General features: G+C 49.2%; 1 protein-coding gene across 8 annotated transcripts in view; it reads left to right on the forward strand.

The window, feature by feature from the left end:
- Positions 1-320: 320 nt before the first annotated feature.
- TERB1 (telomere repeat binding bouquet formation protein 1) overlaps positions 321-18540 on the forward strand; it is a 569128-nt gene continuing 550908 nt past the window's right edge. For 5 of the 8 annotated variants that reach the window (XR_010189500.1, XM_063945546.1, XM_063945550.1 and 2 more), the window contains exon 1: positions 325-466. The gene's annotated coding sequence lies outside the window, so the exon portion shown is untranslated. Of the gene's footprint in view, positions 467-18540 lie in introns of all 8 variants that reach the window. The other 3 variants (XM_063945548.1, XM_063945552.1, XM_063945551.1) reach the window with 2 other exon arrangements.

The raw sequence follows: 18540 nt of genomic DNA on the forward strand, positions 1-18540 counted from the left end.
AAACAGCTCAATCTCCTCACCCTACGAAGCTGCCATGGGAAACATGCGGGTAGCAGCACCATGTGTTACTGACTCGCAATGCAGCAGCTGCAGCAGCAGCATGTCACACGCGTTTGTGTAATGGAAATACTGTCCAGGAGGCAATCTGAATCTTCCAACGCTCCTGCTCTTACAGCACCACCTGACAAGGAGTACGTCACTGAGTGACGGAGAGTATACTCAATTCTGTCAATCAATGTGGTCCCGCAACCAATCACCTCTCTCCCCGCCCCTCACCTACAGGAAAACAGACCGTTTTGACCAATCAAGGACCGTGGACTTTAATCACGTAACGGGGTTTTTTTTGGGCGGGAAACGCGAGGCGAGGGATCAGTTCATAGTCATACAGTAAAGCGGCCGCTGAGTCCCGAACATTTGTTGCCCGGTGAGGGCGGGTGTGCTCCGTCCTATGACTGCCGTCACACAGGTGGGGTGATGAGGGGTTATAACATCGTGTATAGGGAGCTTATGGGGCTATGTGTATCTGCACTGATCATCCTGCGATGCCCTGACCAGCTGTGAATTGGAATTTCAGGCTTGGCCACTGCAGTACTCTGTATTTTACAGATAATAAATAGGTTAGCCAAGATTATTGCAATGGAGTAGTATGTGGGATCATGGAAAATAACTGGAAAGTGGGAAATGCTCTGATTGTATATTCAAAATAAGAAATGACTGGCGACAGTAGGGATGGGCAGTGAAGCGTTAACCATTGATGGTGCTATCTGATGGCATAGATGGTGCGCAACCATTGATGGGAAACCTTGGATGTTTTGAACCTTCTACGATGTGTGACACGCAGGCCAATCGGAAGGGGGCAGGGCTAAGTGCTGTGTCCCCTGCACTGGAAAAAATGAAATGAAAGCCATCGATGGCGGAGAACCATCAGCTATCTGCCATTGATGACAAAAACCTTTGTCCACCAGTGGCAAGCTTAAATGGTTGCTAACAGTAGTAGCCAGTCTTTGTCCCTCATTCCGAGTTGTTCGCTCGCTAGCTGCTTTTAGCAGCAGTGCAGACGCTAAGCCGCCGCCCTCTTGGAGTGTATCTTAGCTTAGCAGAAGTGCGACCGAAAGGATCGCAGCGCTGCTACAAAAATAGATTGTGCAGTTTCTGAGTAGCTCGAGACTTACTCCTAGCTAGCGATCACTTCAGACTGTTTAGTTCCTGTTTTGACGTCACAAACACGCCCTGCGTTCGGCCAGCCACGCCTACGTTTCCCCAGCCATTCCTGCGTTTTTATCCGACACGTCTGCCTTTTCTCTGACGTCCTAGTGGATGCTGGGAACTCCGTAAGGACCATGGGGAATAGCGGCTCCGCAGGAGACTGGGCACAAATAGAAAGCTTTAGTACTACCTGGTGTGCACTGGCTCCTCCCCCCATGACCCTCCTCCAAGCCTCAGTTAGATTTTTGTGCCCGAATGAGAAGGGTGCACACTAGGGGCTCTCCTGAGCTTCTTAGTGAAAGTTTTAGTTTAGGTTTTTTATTTTCAGTGAGACCTGCTGGCAACAGGCTCACTGCATCGAGGGACTAAGGGGAGAAGAAGCGAACTCACCTGCGTGCAGAGTGGATTGGGCTTCTTAGGCTACTGGACACCATTAGCTCCAGAGGGACCGATCACAGGCCCAGCCTTGGAGCTCGGTCCCAGAGCCGCGCCGCCGGCCCCCTTACAGAGCCAGAAGCAAGAAGAGTCCGGCAAATCGGCGGCAGAAGACATCCTGTCTTCCACAAGGTAGCGCACAGCACTGCAGCTGTGCGCCATTGCTTCTCAGCACACTTCACACTCCGGTCACTGAGGGTGCAGGGCGCTAGGGGGGGGCGCCCTGAGCAGCAATAGAAACACCTTGGCTGGCTAAAAATACATCACATATAGCCCCTGGGCTATATGGATGAATTTTAACCCCTGCCAGATTTTCACAAAAAGCGGGAGAAAGGCCGCCGAGAAGGGGGCGGAGCCTATCTCCTCAGCACACAGGCACCATTTTCCCTCACAGCTCCGCTGGAAGGACGTCTCCCTGACTCTCCCCTGCAGTCCTGCACTACAGAAACAGGGTAAAAAAGAGAGGGGGGCACTAATTGGCGGGTTATTAACAATACAGCAGCTATAAGGGAGAAACACTTATATAAGGTTGTCCCTATATCTATATATAGCGCTCTGGTGTGTGCTGGCATACTCTCCCTCTGTCTCCCCAAAGGGCTAGTGGGGTCCTGTCCTCTATCAGAGCATTCCCTGTGCGTGTGCTGTGTGTCGGTACGTTTGTGTCGACATGTATGAGGAGGAAAATGATGTGGAGGCGGAGCAATTGCCTATAATAGAGATGTCACCCCCTAGGGAGTCGACACCTGAGTGGATGGCTTTATGGAAGGATTTACGTGACAGTGTCAGCTCCTTACAAAAGACAGTTGATGACATGAGACAGCCGACTAATCAGCTAGTCCCTGTCCAGGCGTCTCAGAAACCATCAGGGGCTCTAAAAAGGCCGTTACCTCAGGTGGTGGATACTGACGTCGACACGGATACTGACTCCAGTGTCGACGGTGAGGAGACAAACGTGACTTCCAGTAGGGCCACACGTTACATGATCACGGCAATGAGAGAGGTGTTAAACATTTCTGATACTGCAAGTACCACTAAAAAGGGTATTATGTGGGGTGTGAAAAAACTACCTGTAGTTTTTCCTGAATCAGACGAATTAAATGAGGTGTGTGATGCAGCGTGGGTTTCCCCCGATAAAAAAACTGATAATTTCTAAAAAGTTATTGGCATTATACCCTTTCCCGCCAGAGGTTAGGGCGCGTTGGGAAACACCCCCTAGAGTGGATAAAGCGCTCACACGCTTATCAAAACAAGTGGCGTTACCGTCTCCTGATACGGCCGCCCTCAAGGAACCAGGTGACAGAAAACTGGAGAATATCCTAAAAAGTATATACACACATACTGGTGTTATACTGCGACCAGCAATCGCCTCAGCCTGGATGTGCAGCGCTGGGGTGGCTTGGTCGGATTCCCTGACTGAAAATATTGATACCCTGGATAGGGACAGTATATTGTTGACTATAGAGCATTTAAAAGATGCATTTCTATATATGCGAGATGCACAGAGGGATATTTCCACTCTGGCATCAAGAGTGAGTGCGCTGTCCATTTCTGCCAGAAGAGGATTATGGACGCGACAGTGGTCAGGTGATGCGGACTCTAAACGGCATATGGAAATATTGCCTTATAAAGGGGAGGAGTTATTTGGGGTCGGTCTATCGGACCTGGTGGCCACGGCAACTGCTTGGAAATCCACATTTTTACCCCAGGTCGCCTCTCAACATAAAAAGACGCCGTCTTATCCGGCTCAGTCCTTTCGTCCCCATAAGGGCAAGCGGACAAAAGGTTCCTCTTTTCTGCCCCGGGGCAGAGGAAGGGGAAAAAGACTGCAACAGACAGCCAATTCCCAGGAACAAAAGCCCTCCCCCGCTTCTGCCAAGTCCTCAGCATGACGCTGGGGCCTTACAAGCGGACTCAGGCACGGTGGGGGCCCGTCTCAAGAATTTCAGCGCGCAGTGGGCTCACTCGCAAGTGGACCCCTGGATCCTACAAGTAGTATCTCAGGGGTACAAATTGGAGTTCGAGACGTCTCCCCCTCGCCGGTTCCTGAAGTCTGCTTTACCAACGTCTCCCTCCGACAGGGAGGCAGTATTGGAGGCAGTTCACAAGCTGTATTCCCAGCAGGTGATAATCAAGGTACCCCTCCTGCAACAAGGGAAGGGGTATTATTCAACGCTGTTTGTGGTACCGAAGCCGGATGGCTCGGTAAGACCTATTTTAAATCTGAAATCCTTGAACACTTACATACAAAGGTTCAAGTTCAAGATGGAGTCATTTAGAGCAGTGATCGCGAACCTGGAAGAGGGGGACTTTATGGTGTCTCTGGACATCAAAGATGCCTACCTCCATGTCCCCATTTACCCTTCTCATCAAGGGTACCTCAGGTTTGTAGTACAAAACTGTCACTATCAGTTTCAGACGCTGCCGTTTGGATTATCCACGGCACCCCGGGTCTTTACCAAGGTAATGGCCGAAATGATGATTCTTCTTCGAAGAAAAGGCGTTTTAATTATCCCTTACTTGGACGATCTCCTGATAAGGGCAAGATCCAGAGAACAGTTAGTAGTCGGAGTAGCACTATCTCAGGTAGTGCTACGGCAGCACGGCTGGATTCTAAATATCCCAAAATCGCAGCTGATTCCGACGACACGTCTTCTGTTCCTAGGGATGATTTTGGACACAGTCCAGAAAAAGGTGTTCCTTCCGGAGGAAAAAGCCAGGGAGTTATCCGACCTAGTCAGAAACCTCCTGAAACCAGGGCAAGTCTCAGTGCATCAATGCACAAGAGTCCTGGGAAAGATGGTAGCTTCCTACGAAGCGATTCCATTCGGCAGATTCCACGCAAGAACGTTCCAGTGGGATCTGCTGGACAAATGGTCCGGATCGCATCTTCAGATGCATCAGCGGATAACCCTGTCCCCAAGGACAAGGGTGTCTCTTCTGTGGTGGTTGCAGAGTGCTCATCTTCTAGAGGGCCGCAGATTCGGCATTCAGGACTGGGTCCTGGTGACCACGGATGCCAGCCTGAGAGGCTGGGGAGCAGTCACACAAGGAAGAAATTTCCAGGGCTTGTGGTCAAGCCTGGAGACATCACTTCACATAAATATCCTGGAGCTAAGGGCCATCTACAATGCTCTAAGCCTAGCACGACCTCTGCTTCAAGGTCAGCCGGTGCTGATTCAGTCAGACAACATCACGGCAGTCGCCCACGTAAACAGACAGGGCGGCACAAGAAGCAGGAGGGCAATGGCAGAAGTTGCAAGGATTCTTCGCTGGGCGGAAAATCATGTGATAGCACTGTCAGCAGTGTTCATTCCGGGAGTGGACAACTGGGAAGCAGACTTCCTCAGCAGGCACGACCTCCACCCGGGAGAGTGGGGACTTCACCCAGAAGTCTTCCACATGATTGTGAACCGTTGGCAAAAACCAAAGGTGGACATGATGGCGTCCCGCCTCAACAAAAAACTAGACAGGTATTGCGCCAGGTCACGGGACCCTCAGGCAATAGCTGTGGACGCTCTGGTAACACCATGGGTGTACCAGTCAGTGTATGTGTTCCCTCCTCTGCCTCTCATACCCAAGGTACTGAGAATCATAAGAAGGAGAGGAGTAAGGACTATACTCGTGGCTCCGGATTGGCCAAGAAGGACTTGGTACCCGGAACTTCAAGAGATGCTCACGGAGGACCCGTGGCCTCTACCTCTACGAAGGGACCTGCTCCAGCAGGGACCCTGTCTGTTTCAAGACTTACCGCGGCTGCGTTTGACGGCATGGCGGTTGAACGCCGGATCCTGAAGGAAAAAGGCATTCCGGATGAAGTCATCCCTACCCTGATCAAAGCCAGGAAGGATGTAACCGTGCAGCATTATCACCGTATTTGGCGTAAATATGTTGCGTGGTGCGAGGCCAGGAAGGCCCCTACAGAGGAATTTCAACTGGGTCGGTTCCTGCATTTCCTGCAAACAGGACTGTCTATGGGCCTAAAATTAGGGTCCATTAAGGTTCAAATTTCGGCCCTGTCGATCTTCTTCCAAAAAGAACTGGCTTCAGTTCCTGAAGTTCAGACGTTTGTCAAAGGGGTGCTGCATATACAGCCTCCTTTTGTGCCTCCAGTGGCACCTTGGGATCTCAATGTGGTTTTGGGGTTCCTAAAATCACATTGGTTTGAACCACTCACCACTGTGGACTTAAAATATCTCACATGGAAAGTGGTAATGCTGTTGGCCCTGGCGTCAGCCAGGCGCGTGTCAGAATTGGCGGCTTTATCCTATAAAAGCCCTTACCTAATTTTTCATACGGATAGGGCAGAATTGAGGACTCGTCCTCAATTTCTCCCTAAGGTGGTTTCAGCGTTTCACCTGAACCAGCCTTTCTCTATCGTCCTAGTGGATGCTGGGGTTCCTGAAAGGACCATGGGGAATAGCGGCTCCGCAGGAGACAGGGCACAAAAAGTAAAGCTTTAGGATCAGGTGGTGTGCACTTGCTCCTCCCCCTATGACCCTCCTCCAAGCCTCAGTTAGATTTTTGTGCCCGGCCGAGAAGGGTGCAATCTAGGTGGCTCTCCTAAAGAGCTGCTTAGAAAAGTTTAGCTTAGGTTTTTTATTTTACAGTGAGTCCTGCTGGCAACAGGATTACTGCAACGAGGGACTTAGGGGAGAAGAAGTGAACTCACCTGCGTGCAGGATGGATTGGCTTCTTTGGCTACTGGACATTAGCTCCAGAGGGACGATCACAGGTACAGCCTGGATGGTCACCGGAGCCTCGCCGCCGGCCCCCTTGCAGATGCTGAAACAAGAAGAAGGTCCAGAATCGGCGGCATGAAGACTCCTCAGTCTTCTTAAGGTAGCGCACAGCACTGCAGCTGTGCGCCATTTCCTCTCAGCACACTTCACACGGCAGTCACTGAGGGTGCAGGGCGCTGGGAGGGGGGCGCCCTGGGAGGCAATGAAAACCTATTTTTGGCTAAAAATACCTCACATATAGCCTCCGGGGGCTATATGGAGATATTTAACCCCTGCCAGAATCCGTTAAGAGCGGGAGACGAGGCCGCCGAAAAAGGGGCGGGGCCTATCTCCTCAGCACACAGCGCCATTTTCCCTCACAGAAAGGCTGGAGGGAAGGCTCCCAGGCTCTCCCCTGCACTGCACTACAGAAACAGGGTTAAAACAGAGAGGGGGGGCACTAATTTGGCGTTAAAAATATATAAAAAAAAAAGATGCTATAAGGGAAAACACTTATATAAGGTTGTCCCTATATAATTATAGCGTTTTTGGTGTGTGCTGGCAAACTCTCCCTCTGTCTCTCCAAAGGGCTAGTAGGTCCTGTCCTCTATCAGAGCATTCCCTGTGTGTGTGCTGTGTCGGTACGTGTGTGTCGACATGTATGAGGACGATGTTGGTGAGGAGGCGGAGCAATTGCCTGTAATGGTGATGTCACTCTCTAGGGAGTCGACACCGGAATGGATGGCTTATTTAGGGAATTACGTGATAATGTCAACACGCGGCAAGGTCGGTTGACGACATGAGACGGCCGACAAACAATTAGTACCGGTCCAGACGTCTCAAAAACACCGTCAGGGGTTTTAAAACGCCCGTTTACTTTAGTCGGTCGACACAGACACAGACAGGGACACTGAATCCAGTGTCGACGGTGAATAAACAAACGTATTCCTTATTAGGGCCACACGTTAAGGGCAATGAAGGAGGTGTTACATATTTCTGATACTACAAGTACCACAAAAGAGGGTATTATGTGGGATGTGAAAAAACTACCGTAGTTTTTCCTGAATCAGATAAATTAAATGAAGTGTGTGATGATGCGTGGGTTCCCCCCGATAGAAAATATGGGCGGTATACCCTTTCCCGCCAGAAGTTAGGGCGCGTTGGGAAACACCCCTTAGGGTGGATAAGGCGCTCACACGCTTATCAGAACAAGTGGCGGTACCGTCTATAGATAGGGCCGTCCTCAAGGAGCCAGCTGACAGGAGGCTGGAAAATATCATAAAAAGTATATACACACATACTGGTGTTATACTGCGACCAGCGATCGCCTCAGCCTGGATGTGCAGAGCTGGGGTGGCTTGGTCGGATTCCCTGACTAAAAATATTGATACCCTTGACAGGGACAGTATTTTATTGACTATAGAGCATTTAAAGGATGCATTTCTATATATGCGAGATGCACAGAGGGATATTTGCACTCTGGCATCAAGAGTAAGTGCGATGTCCATATCTGCCAGAAGATGTTTATGGACACGACAGTGGTCAGGTGATGCAGATTCCAAACGGCACAAAGGTGTATTGCCGTATAAAGGAAGAGGAGTTATTTGGGGTCGGTCCATCGGACCTGGTGGCCACGGCAACTGCTGGAAAATCCACCGTTTTTACCCTAAGTCACATCTCTGCAGAAAAAGACACCGTCTTTTCAGCTTCAGTCCTTTCGTCCCTATAAGAGTCATATCTGCCCAGGGATAGAGGAAAGGGAAGAAGACTGCAGCAGGCAGCCCATTCCCAGGAACAGAAGCGTTCCACCGCTTCTGACAAGCTCTCAGCATGACGCTGAGACCGTACAGGACCCCTGGATCCTACAAGTAGTATCCCAGGGGTACAGATTGGAATGTCGAGACGTTTCCCCTGCGCAGGCTCCTGAAGTCTGCTTTACCAAGGTCTCCCTCCGACAAGGAGGCAGTATGGGAAACAATTCACGAGCTGTATTCCCAGCAGGTGATAATTAAATTTCTCTATCGTCCTAAGTGGATGCTGGGGTTCCTGAAAGGACCATGGGGAATAGCGGCTCCGCAGGAGACAGGGCACAAAAAAGTAAAGCTTTTACCAGATCAGGTGGTGTGCACTGGCTCCTCCCCCTATGACCCTCCTCCAGACTCCAGTTAGATTTTGTGCCCGAACGAGAAGGGTGCAATCTAGGTGGCTCTCCTAAAGAGCTGCTTAGAGAAAGTTTAGCTTAGGTTTTTTACTTTACAGTGAGTCCTGCTGGCAACAGGATCACTGCAACGAGGGACTTAGGGGAGAAGTAGTGAACTCACCTGCGTGCAGAGTGGATTTGCTGCTTGGCTACTGGACACTAGCTCCAGAGGGACGATCACAGGTACAGCCTGGATGGTCACCGGAGCCGCGCCGCCGGCCCCCTTGCAGACGCTGAAGAGAGAAGAGGTCCAAAATCGGCGGCTGAAGACTCCTGAGTCTTCATAAAGGTAGCGCACAGCACTGCAGCTGTGCGCCATTTTCCTCTCAGCACACTTCACACAACAGTCACTGAGGGTGCAGAGCGCTGGGGGGGGCGCTCTGAGAGGCAAATAAAAACCTTATTAGAGGCAAAAAATACCTCACATATAGCCCACAGAGGCTATATGGAGATATTTAACCCCTGCCTAACTTCAAAAATAGCGGGAGACGAGCCCGCCGAAAAAGGGGCGGGGCCTATCTCCTCAGCACACAGCGCCATTTTCTCTCACAGAAAAGCTGGAGAGAAGGCTCCCAGGCTCTCCCCTGCACTGCACTACAGAAACAGGGTTAAAACAGAGAGGGGGGGCACTGATTTTGGCGATATTGTATATATATAAAAGATGCTATAAGGGAGAAACACTTATATAAGGTTGTCCCTATATAATTATAGCGTTTTTGGTGTGTGCTGGCAGACTCTCCCTCTGTCTCCCCAAAGGGCTAGTGGGTCCTGTCCTCTGTCAGAGCATTCCCGGTGTGTGTGCTGTGTGTCGGTACGTGTGTGTCGACATGTATGAGGACGATGTTGGTGAGGAGGCGGAGAAATTGCCTGTAATGGTGATGTCACTCTCTAGGGAGTCGACACCGGAATGGATGGCTTATTTAGAGAATTACGTGAGAATGTCAACACGCTGCAAGGTCGGTTGACGACATGAGACGGCCGACAATCTATTAGGACCGGTCCAGGCGTCTCAGAAACACCGTCAGGGGTTTTAAAAACGCCCATTTACCTCAGTCGGTCGACACAGACACAGACACGGACACTGAATACAGTGTCGACGGTGAATAAACAAACGTATTTCTCATTAGGGCCACACGTTAAGGGCAATGAAGGAGGTGTTACGTGTTTCTGATACTACAAGTACCACAAGAAAGGGTATTATGTGGGAGTGAAAAAACTACCTGTAGTTTTTCCTGAATCAGATAAAATAAAATGAAGTGTGTGATGATGCGTAGGGTTACCCCGATAGCAAATATTGGCGTTATACCCTTTCCCGCCAGAAATTAGGGTACGTTGGGAAACACCCCTTAGGGTGATAAGGCGCTCACACGCTTATCAAGTGGCGTTACCGTCTCCAGATACGGCCGCCCTCAAGGAGCCAGCTGATAGGAAGCTGGAAAAATATCCTAAAAAGTATATACACACATACGGTGGTTATACTGCGACCAGCGATCGCCATCAGCCTGGAGATGCAGTGCTGGGTTGGCTTGGTCGGATTCCCTGACTGAAAATATTTTATTCATGTAGAGCATTTAATAGGATGCATTCTATATATATGTATGTGAGATGCACAGAGGGATATTTGCTCTCTGGCATCAAGATAAGTGCGTTGTCCATATCTCCCAGAAGATGTCAGGGACACGACAGTGGTCAGGTGATACAGATCCCATACGGCAGATGGAAGTATTGCTGTATAAAGGGAAGGAGTTATTTGGGGGTCGGTCCATCGGACCTGGGGACCACAGCAACAGCTGGGAAATCCAACCTTTTTTACCCCAAGTTACATCTCAGCTAAAAAAGACACCGTCTTTTCAGCCTCAATCTTTCCTTTCCCATGAGGGCATGCAGGCAAAAGGCCAGTCATATCTGCCCAGACATAGAGGTAAGGGAAGTAGACTGCAGCAGGCAGCCCTTTCCCAGGAAAAGAAGCCCTCCACCGCGTCTGCCAAGTCCTCAGCATGACGCTGGGGCCGTGCAAGCGGACTCAAGGTGGGGGGGTAGTCTCAAGAGTCTCAGGGCGCAGTGGGATCACTCGCAAGTTGACCCCTAGATCGTACGAGTATTATCCCAGGGGTAAAGATTGGAGAGTCGAGACATCTTCTCCTCGCAGGTTCCTGAAGTCTGCTTTACCAACGGCTCCCTCCGACAGGGAGGCAGCATTGGAAACAATTCACAAGCTGTATATCCAGCAGGTGATAATCAAAGTACCCCTCCTACGACAAGGAAAAGGGTATTATTTTTCCACACTATATTGTGGTACTGAAGCCAGACGGCTTGGTGACACATAGTCTAAATCTAAAATGTTTTGAACACTTACATAAAAGGTTCAAATCGAGATAAAGTCACTCAGAGCAGTGATAGCGAACCGGAAAAAAGGGGACTATATGGTGTCCCTGGACATCAAGGATTACCTCCATGTCCAAATTTTGTCCTTCTCATCAAGGGTACCTCTGGTTCGTGGTACAGAACTGTCAATATCAGTTTCAGACGATGCCGTTTGAATTATCCACGGCACCCCGGGCCTTTTTACCAAGGTAATGGCCGAAAAGATGTTTCTTCAAAGAAAAAAGGCATCTAAATTATCCCTTACTTGCACGACCTAAAAAGGGCAAGTTCCAGAGAACAGTTGGAGGTCGGAAGAGCACTATCTAAAGTAGTTCTTCGACGGCACGACTGGATTCTAAATATTCCAAGAATCGCAGCTGTTTTCCGACGATACGTCTGCTGTTCCTAGGGATGATTCTGGACACGGTTCAGAAAAAGGTTTTTCTTCCCGAGGAAAAAGCCAAGGAGTTATCCGACCTGTCAGGAACCTCCTAAAACCAGGAAAGGTGTCTGTACATCAATGCACAAGAGTCCTGGGAAAAATGGTGGCTTTTTACGAAGCAATTCCATTCGGCAGATTCCATGCAAGAATTTTCCAAAGGGATCTGTTGGACAAATGGTCAGGGTCGCATCCTCAGATGCACCTGCGAATAACCCTGTCGCCAAGGACAAGGGTATATTTTCTGTGGTGGTTGCAAAAGGCTCATCTATTGGAGGGCCGCAGATTCGGCATACAGGATTTGATCCTGGTGACCACGGACGCCAGCCTGAGAGGTTGGGGAGCAGTCACACAAGGAAGAAACTTCCAGGGGGTATGGACGAACCTGGAAAAGTCTCTTCACATAAACATTCTGGTACTAAGAGCAATCTAAAATGCTCTGAGCCAGGCGGAACCACTCCTGCAAGGAAAACCGGTGTTGATTCAGTCGGACAACATCACGGCGGTCGCCCATGTAAACAGACAGGGCGGCACAAGAAGCAGGAGTGCAATGGCAGAAGCTGCCAAGATTCTTCGCTGGGCGGAGAATCACGTAATAGCACTGTCAGCAGTGTTCTTCCCGGGCGTGGACAACTGGGAAGCAGACTTCCTCAGCAGACACGATATTCACCCGGGAGAGGGGGGTCTTCATCCAGAAGTCTTCCACATGCTAATAAACTGTTGGGAAAGACCAATGGTAGACATGATGGCGTCTCGCCTCAACAAGAAACTGGACAAGTATTGCGCCAGGTCAAGAGATCCACAGGCAATAGCTGTGGACGCACTGGTAACACCTTGGGTGTACAAATCAGTATATGTGTTTCCTCCTCTGCCTCTCATACCAAAGGTATTGAAGATTATACGGTGAGGAGGAGTAAGAACAATACTAGTGGCTCCGGATTGGCCAAGAAGGACTTGGTACCCGGAACTTCAAGAGTTGGTCACGGACGACCCGTGCCCTCTACTTCTGAGAAGGGACCTGCTACAACAGGGTCCCTGTCTCTTTCAAGACTTACCGCGGCTGCGTTTGACGGCATGGCGGTTGAACGCCAGATCCTAAAAGGGAAAGGCATTCCAGAAGACGTCATTCCTACCTTGATTAAGGCAAGGAAGGAAGTCACCGCGAAACATTATCACCGCATTTGGCGAAAATATGTCGCGTGGTGCGAGGATCGGAGTGTTCCGACGGAGGAATTTCAACTGGGTCGTTTCCTACATTTCCTACAATCAGGATTGTCTATGGGTCTCAAATTGAGATCTATTAAGGTTCAAATTTCGGCCCTGTCAATATTCTTCCAAAAAGAATTGGCCTCAGTTCCTGAGGTACAGACTTTTGTTAAAGGAGTACTGCATATACAGCCTCCTGTGGTGCCTCCGGTGGCACCGTGGGATCTAAATGTAGTTTTAGATTTCCTCAAATCCCATTGGTTTGAACCATTGAAAAAGGTGGATTTTAAATATCTCACATGGAAAGTGACTATGTTACTGGCCCTGGCTTCCGCCAGGAGAGTATCTGAATTGGCGGCTTTATCTTATAAAAGCCCTTATCTAATCTTCCATTCGGATAGGGCAGAACTGAGGACTCGTCCGCATTTTCTCCCTAAGGTGGTATCAGCGTTTCACCTGAACCAACCTATTGTGGTGCCTGCGGCCACTGGCGACTTGGAGGACTCCAAGTTGTTGGACGTTGTCAGAGCCTTAAAAATATACATTTCAAGGACGGCTGAAGTCAGAAAATCTGACTCGCTGTTGATACTATATGCACCCAACAAGTTGGGTGCCCCTGCTTCTAAGCAGACGATTGCTCGTTGGATTTGTAACACAATTCAACTTGCTCATTCTGTGGCAGGCCTGCCACAGCCTAAATCTGTTAAGGCCCATTCCACAAGGAAGGTGGGCTCATCTTGGGCGGCTGCCCGAGGGGTCTCGGCATTACAATTCTGCCGAGCAGCTACGTGGTCGGGGGAAAACACGTTTGTAAAATTCTACAAATTTGATACCCTGGCAAAAGAGGACTTGGAATTCTCTCATTCGGTGCTGCAGAGTCATCCGCACTCTCCCGCCCGTTTGGGAGCTTTGGTATAATCCCCATGGTCCTTTCAGGAACCCCAGCATCCACTTAGGACGATAGAGAAAATAAGAATTTACTTACCGATAATTCTATTTCTCGGAGTCCGTAGTGGATGCTGGGCGCCCATCCCAAGTGCGGATTATCTGCAATACTGTACATAGTTATTGTTAACAAATTCGGGTTATATTGTTAAGGAGCCATCTTTAAGAGGCTCTTTCTGTTATCATACTGTTAACTGGGTTTAGATCACAAGTTGTACGGTGTGATTGGTGTGGCTGGTATGAGTCTTACCCGGGATTCAAATTGCCTCCCTTATTGTGTACGCTCGTCCGGGCACAGTACCTAACTGGAGTCTGGAGGAGGGTCATAGGGGGAGGAGCCAGTGCACACCACCTGATCTGGTAAAAGCTTTACTTTTTTGTGCCCTGTCTCCTGCGGAGCCGCTATTCCCCATGGTCCTTTCAGGAACCCCAGCATCCACTACGGACTCCGAGAAATAGAATTATCGGTAAGTAAATTCTTATTTACCCCTCCTACAACAAGAAAAGGGGTATTATTCCACACTATATTGTGGTACTGAAGCCAGAAGGCTAGGTGAGACCTATTCTAAATCTAAAAAAATTTGAACACTTACAAAGGTTCAAATCAAGATGGAGTCACTCAGAGCAGTGATAACGAACCGGGAAGAAAGGGACTATATGGTGTCCCGAGACATCAGGGATGCTTACCTCCATGTCCCAAATTTGCCCTTATCACTAAGGGTACCTCAGGTTCGTGGTACAGAACTGTCACTATCAGTTTCAGACGCTGCCGTTTGGATTGTCCACGGCACCCCGGGTCTTTACCAAGGTAATGGCCGAAATGATGGTTCTTCTTCGAAGAAAAGGCGTCTTAATTATCCCTTACTTGGACGATCTCCTGAAAAGGGCAAAGTCCAAGGAACAGTTGGAGGTCGGAGTAGCACTATCTCGGATACTGTTACAACAGCAGGGGTGGATTCTAAATATTCCAAAATCGCAGCTGATCCCGACAACAAGTCTCCTGTGCTTAGGGATGATTCTGGACACAGTCCAGAAAAAGGTGTTTCTCCCGGAAGAGAAAGCCAGGGAGTTATCCGAGCTAGTCAGGAACCTCCTAAAATCAGTGCATCATTGCACAAGGGCCATGGTAAAAAAATGGTGACTTCCTTCGAAGCAATTCCAGTCGGCAGATTTCATGCAAGAACTTTTCAGTGGGATCTGCTGGACAAATGGTCCGGATCGCATCTTCAGATGCATCAGCGGATAACCCTATATCCAAGGACAAGGGTGTCTCTCCTGTGGTGGTTACAGAGTGCTCATCTTCTAGAGGGCCGCAGATTCGGCATTCAGTTTTGGATGTTGGTGACCACGGAGGCCAGCCCGAGAGGCTGGGGAGCAGTCACACAAGGAAAAAATTTCCAGGGAGTGTGATCAAGTCTGGAGACTTTTCTCCACATAAATATAGCTAAGGGTAAATTTATAATGCTCTAAGCTTAGCAAGACCTCTGCTTCAAGGTCAGCCGGTATTGATCCAGTGGGATAAAACATCACGGCAGTCGCCCACGTAAATAAACAGGGCGGCACAAGAAGCAGGAGGGCAGTGGCAAAAACTGCAAGGACTTTTCACTGGGCGGAAAATCATGTGATAGCACTGTCAGCAGTGTTTCATTCCGGGAATGGAAACTGGGAAGCAGACTTCCTCAGTAGGCACGACCTCCACCCGGCAGAGTGGGAACTTCATGGGGAAGTTTTCCACATGATTGTAAACCGTTGGGAATTACCAAAGGTGGACATGATGGCGTCCCGTCTGAACAAAAAACGGGACAGGTATTGCGCCAGGTTAAGAGACCCTCAGGCAATAGCTGTGGACGTTCTGGTAACACCGTGGGTGTACCAGTCGGTGTATGTGTTCCATCCTCTGCTTTTCATACCTAAGGTACTGAGAATTATAAGACGTAGAGGAGTAAGAACTATACTCATGGCTCCGGATTGGCCAAGAAGGACTTGGTACCCGGAACTTCAAGAGATGCTCACAGAGGACTTATGGCCTCTGCCGCTAAGAAGGGACTTGTTTCAGCAAGTACCATGTCTGTTACCGCAGCTGCGTTTGACGGCATGGCGGTGGAACGCCGGATCCTAAGGGAAAAGGCATTCAGGAAGAGGTCATTCCTACCCTGGTCAAAGCCAGAAAGGAGGTGACCGCACAACATTATCACCACATGTGGCGAAAATATGTTGCGTGGTGTGAGGCCAGGAAGGCCCCACGAAGAAATTTCAACTCGGTCGATTCCTGCATTTCCTGCAAACAGGAGTGTCTATGGGCCTCAAATTGGGGTCCATTAAGGTTCAAATTTCGGCCCTGTCGATTTTTCTTCCAGAAAGAATTGGCTTCAGTTCCTGAAGTCCAGAAGTTTGTCAAGGGAGTATTGCATATACAACCCCCTTTTGTGCCTCCAGTGGCACTGTGGGATCTCAACGTAGTTCTGGGATTCCTCAAAACACATTGGTTTAAAACCAGTCAAATCTGTGGATTTGAAGCATCTCACATGAAAAGTGAACATGCTCTTGGACCTGGCCTGGACCAGGCGAGTGTCAAATTGGTGGTTTTTTTTTTTTCTCAAAAAAGCCCATATCTGTTTGTCCATTCGGACAGGGCAGAGCTGCGGACTCGTCCCCAGTTCTCTCCCTAAGGTGGTGTCAGTGTTTCACCTGAACCAGCTTATTGTGGTGTCTTGCGCCTACTAGGGACTTGGAGGACTCCAAGTTGCTAGATGTGGTCAGGGCCCTGAAAATATAGGTTCCAGGACGGCTGGAGTCAGGAAAACTGACTTGCTGTTATCCTGTATGCACCCAACAAACTGGGTGCTCTTGCTTCTAAGCAGACTTTTGCTAGTTGGATGTGTAATACAATTCAGCTTGCACATTCTGTGGCAGGCCTGCCACAGCCAAAATATGTAAATGCCCATTCCACAAGGAAGGTGGGCTCATCTTGGGCGGCTGCCCGAGGGGTCTCGGCTTTACAACTTTGCCGAGCGGCTATTTAGTCAGGGGCAAACACGTTTGTAAAATCCTACAAATTTGATAACCTGGCTAAGGAGGACCTGGAGTTCTCTCATTCGGTGCTGCAGAGTCATCCGCACTCTCCCGCCCGTTTGGGAGCTTTGGTATAATCCCCATGGTCCTTTCAGGAACCCCAGCATCCACTAGGACGATAGAGAAAATAAGAATTTACTTACCGATAATTCTATTTCTCGGAGTCCGTAGTGGATGCTGGGCGCCCATCCCAAGTGCGGATTATCTGCAATACTTGTACATAGTTACAAAAATCGGGTTATTATTGTTGTGAGCCATCTTTCAGAGGCTCCGCTGTTATCATACTGTTAACTGGGTTCAGATCACAGGTTGTACAGTGTGATTGGTGTGGCTGGTATGAGTCTTACCCGGGATTCATAAATCCTTCCTTATTGTGTACGCTCGTCCGGGCACAGTATCCTAACTGAGGCTTGGAGGAGGGTCATAGGGGGAGGAGCCAGTGCACACCACCTGATCCTAAAGCTTTACTTTTTGTGCCCTGTCTCCTGCGGAGCCGCTATTCCCCATGGTCCTTTCAGGAACCCCAGCATCCACTACGGACTCCGAGAAATAGAATTATCGGTAAGTAAATTCTTATTATTGTGGTACCTGCGGCTACTAGGGACTTGGAGGACTCCAAGTTGCTGGACGTAGTCAGGGCCCTGAAAATATATGTTTCCAGGACGGCTGGAGTCAGAAAATCTGACTCGCTGTTTATCCTGTATGCACCCAACAAGCTGGGTGCTCCTGCTTCTAAGCAGACTATTGCTCGTTGGATTTGTAGTACAATTCAGCTTGCTCATTCTGTGGCAGGCCTGCCACAGCCTAAATCTGTAAAAGCCCATTCCACAAGGAAAGTGGGCTCATCTTGGGCGGCTGCCCGAGGGGTCTCGGCTTTACAACTTTGCCGAGCAGCTACTTGGTCAGGGGCAAACACGTTTGCTAAATTCTACAAATTTGATACCCTGGCTGAGGAGGACCTGGAGTTCTCTCATTCGGTGCTGCAGAGTCATCCGCACTCTCCCGCCCGTTTGGAAGCTTTGGTATAATCCCCATGGTCCTTACGGAGTTCCCAGCATCCACTAGGACGTCAGAGAAAATAAGAATTTACTTACCGATAATTCTATTTCTCGTAGTCCGTAGTGGATGCTGGGCGCCCATCCCAAGTGCGGATTGTCTGCAATACTTGTACATAGTTATTGTTAACTAAATCGGGTTATTGTTGTAGTGAGCCATCTTTTCTAGAGGCTCCTCTGTTATCATACTGTTAACTGGGTTCAGATCACTAATTGTACGGTGTGATTGGTGTGGCTGGTATGAGTCTTACCCGGGATTCAAAATCCTTCCTTATTGTGTACGCTCGTCCGGGCACAGTATCCTAACTGAGGCTTGGAGGAGGGTCATGGGGGGAGGAGCCAGTGCACACCAGTTAGTACTAAAGCTTTCTATTTGTGCCCAGTCTCCTGCGGAGCCGCTATTCCCCATGGTCCTTACGGAGTTCCCAGCATCCACTACGGACTACGAGAAATAGAATTATCGGTAAGTAAATTCTTATTTTTACAGATAATAAATAGGTTAGCCAAGATTATTGCAATGGAGTAGTATGTGGGATCATGGAAAATAACTGGAAAGTGGGAAATGCTCTGATTGTATATTCAAAATAAGAAATGACTGGCGACAGTAGGGATGGGCAGTGAAGCGTTAACCATTGATGGTGCTATCTGATGGCATAGATGGTGCGCAACCATTGATGGGAAACCTTGGATGTTTTGAACCTTCTACGATGTGTGACACGCAGGCCAATCAGGGAAGGGGGCAGGGCTAAGTGCTGTGTCCCCTGCACTGGAAAAAATGAAATGAAAGCCATCGATGGCGGAGAACCATCAGCTATCTGCCATTGATGACAAAAACCTTTGTCCACCAGTGGCAAGCTTAAATGGTTGCTAACAGTAGTAGCCAGTCTTTGTCCCTCATTC

The sequence above is a fragment of the Pseudophryne corroboree genome, chromosome 11 (assembly GCF_028390025.1).
Source record: "Pseudophryne corroboree isolate aPseCor3 chromosome 11, aPseCor3.hap2, whole genome shotgun sequence".
Classification (NCBI taxonomy): domain Eukaryota; kingdom Metazoa; phylum Chordata; class Amphibia; order Anura; family Myobatrachidae; genus Pseudophryne; species Pseudophryne corroboree.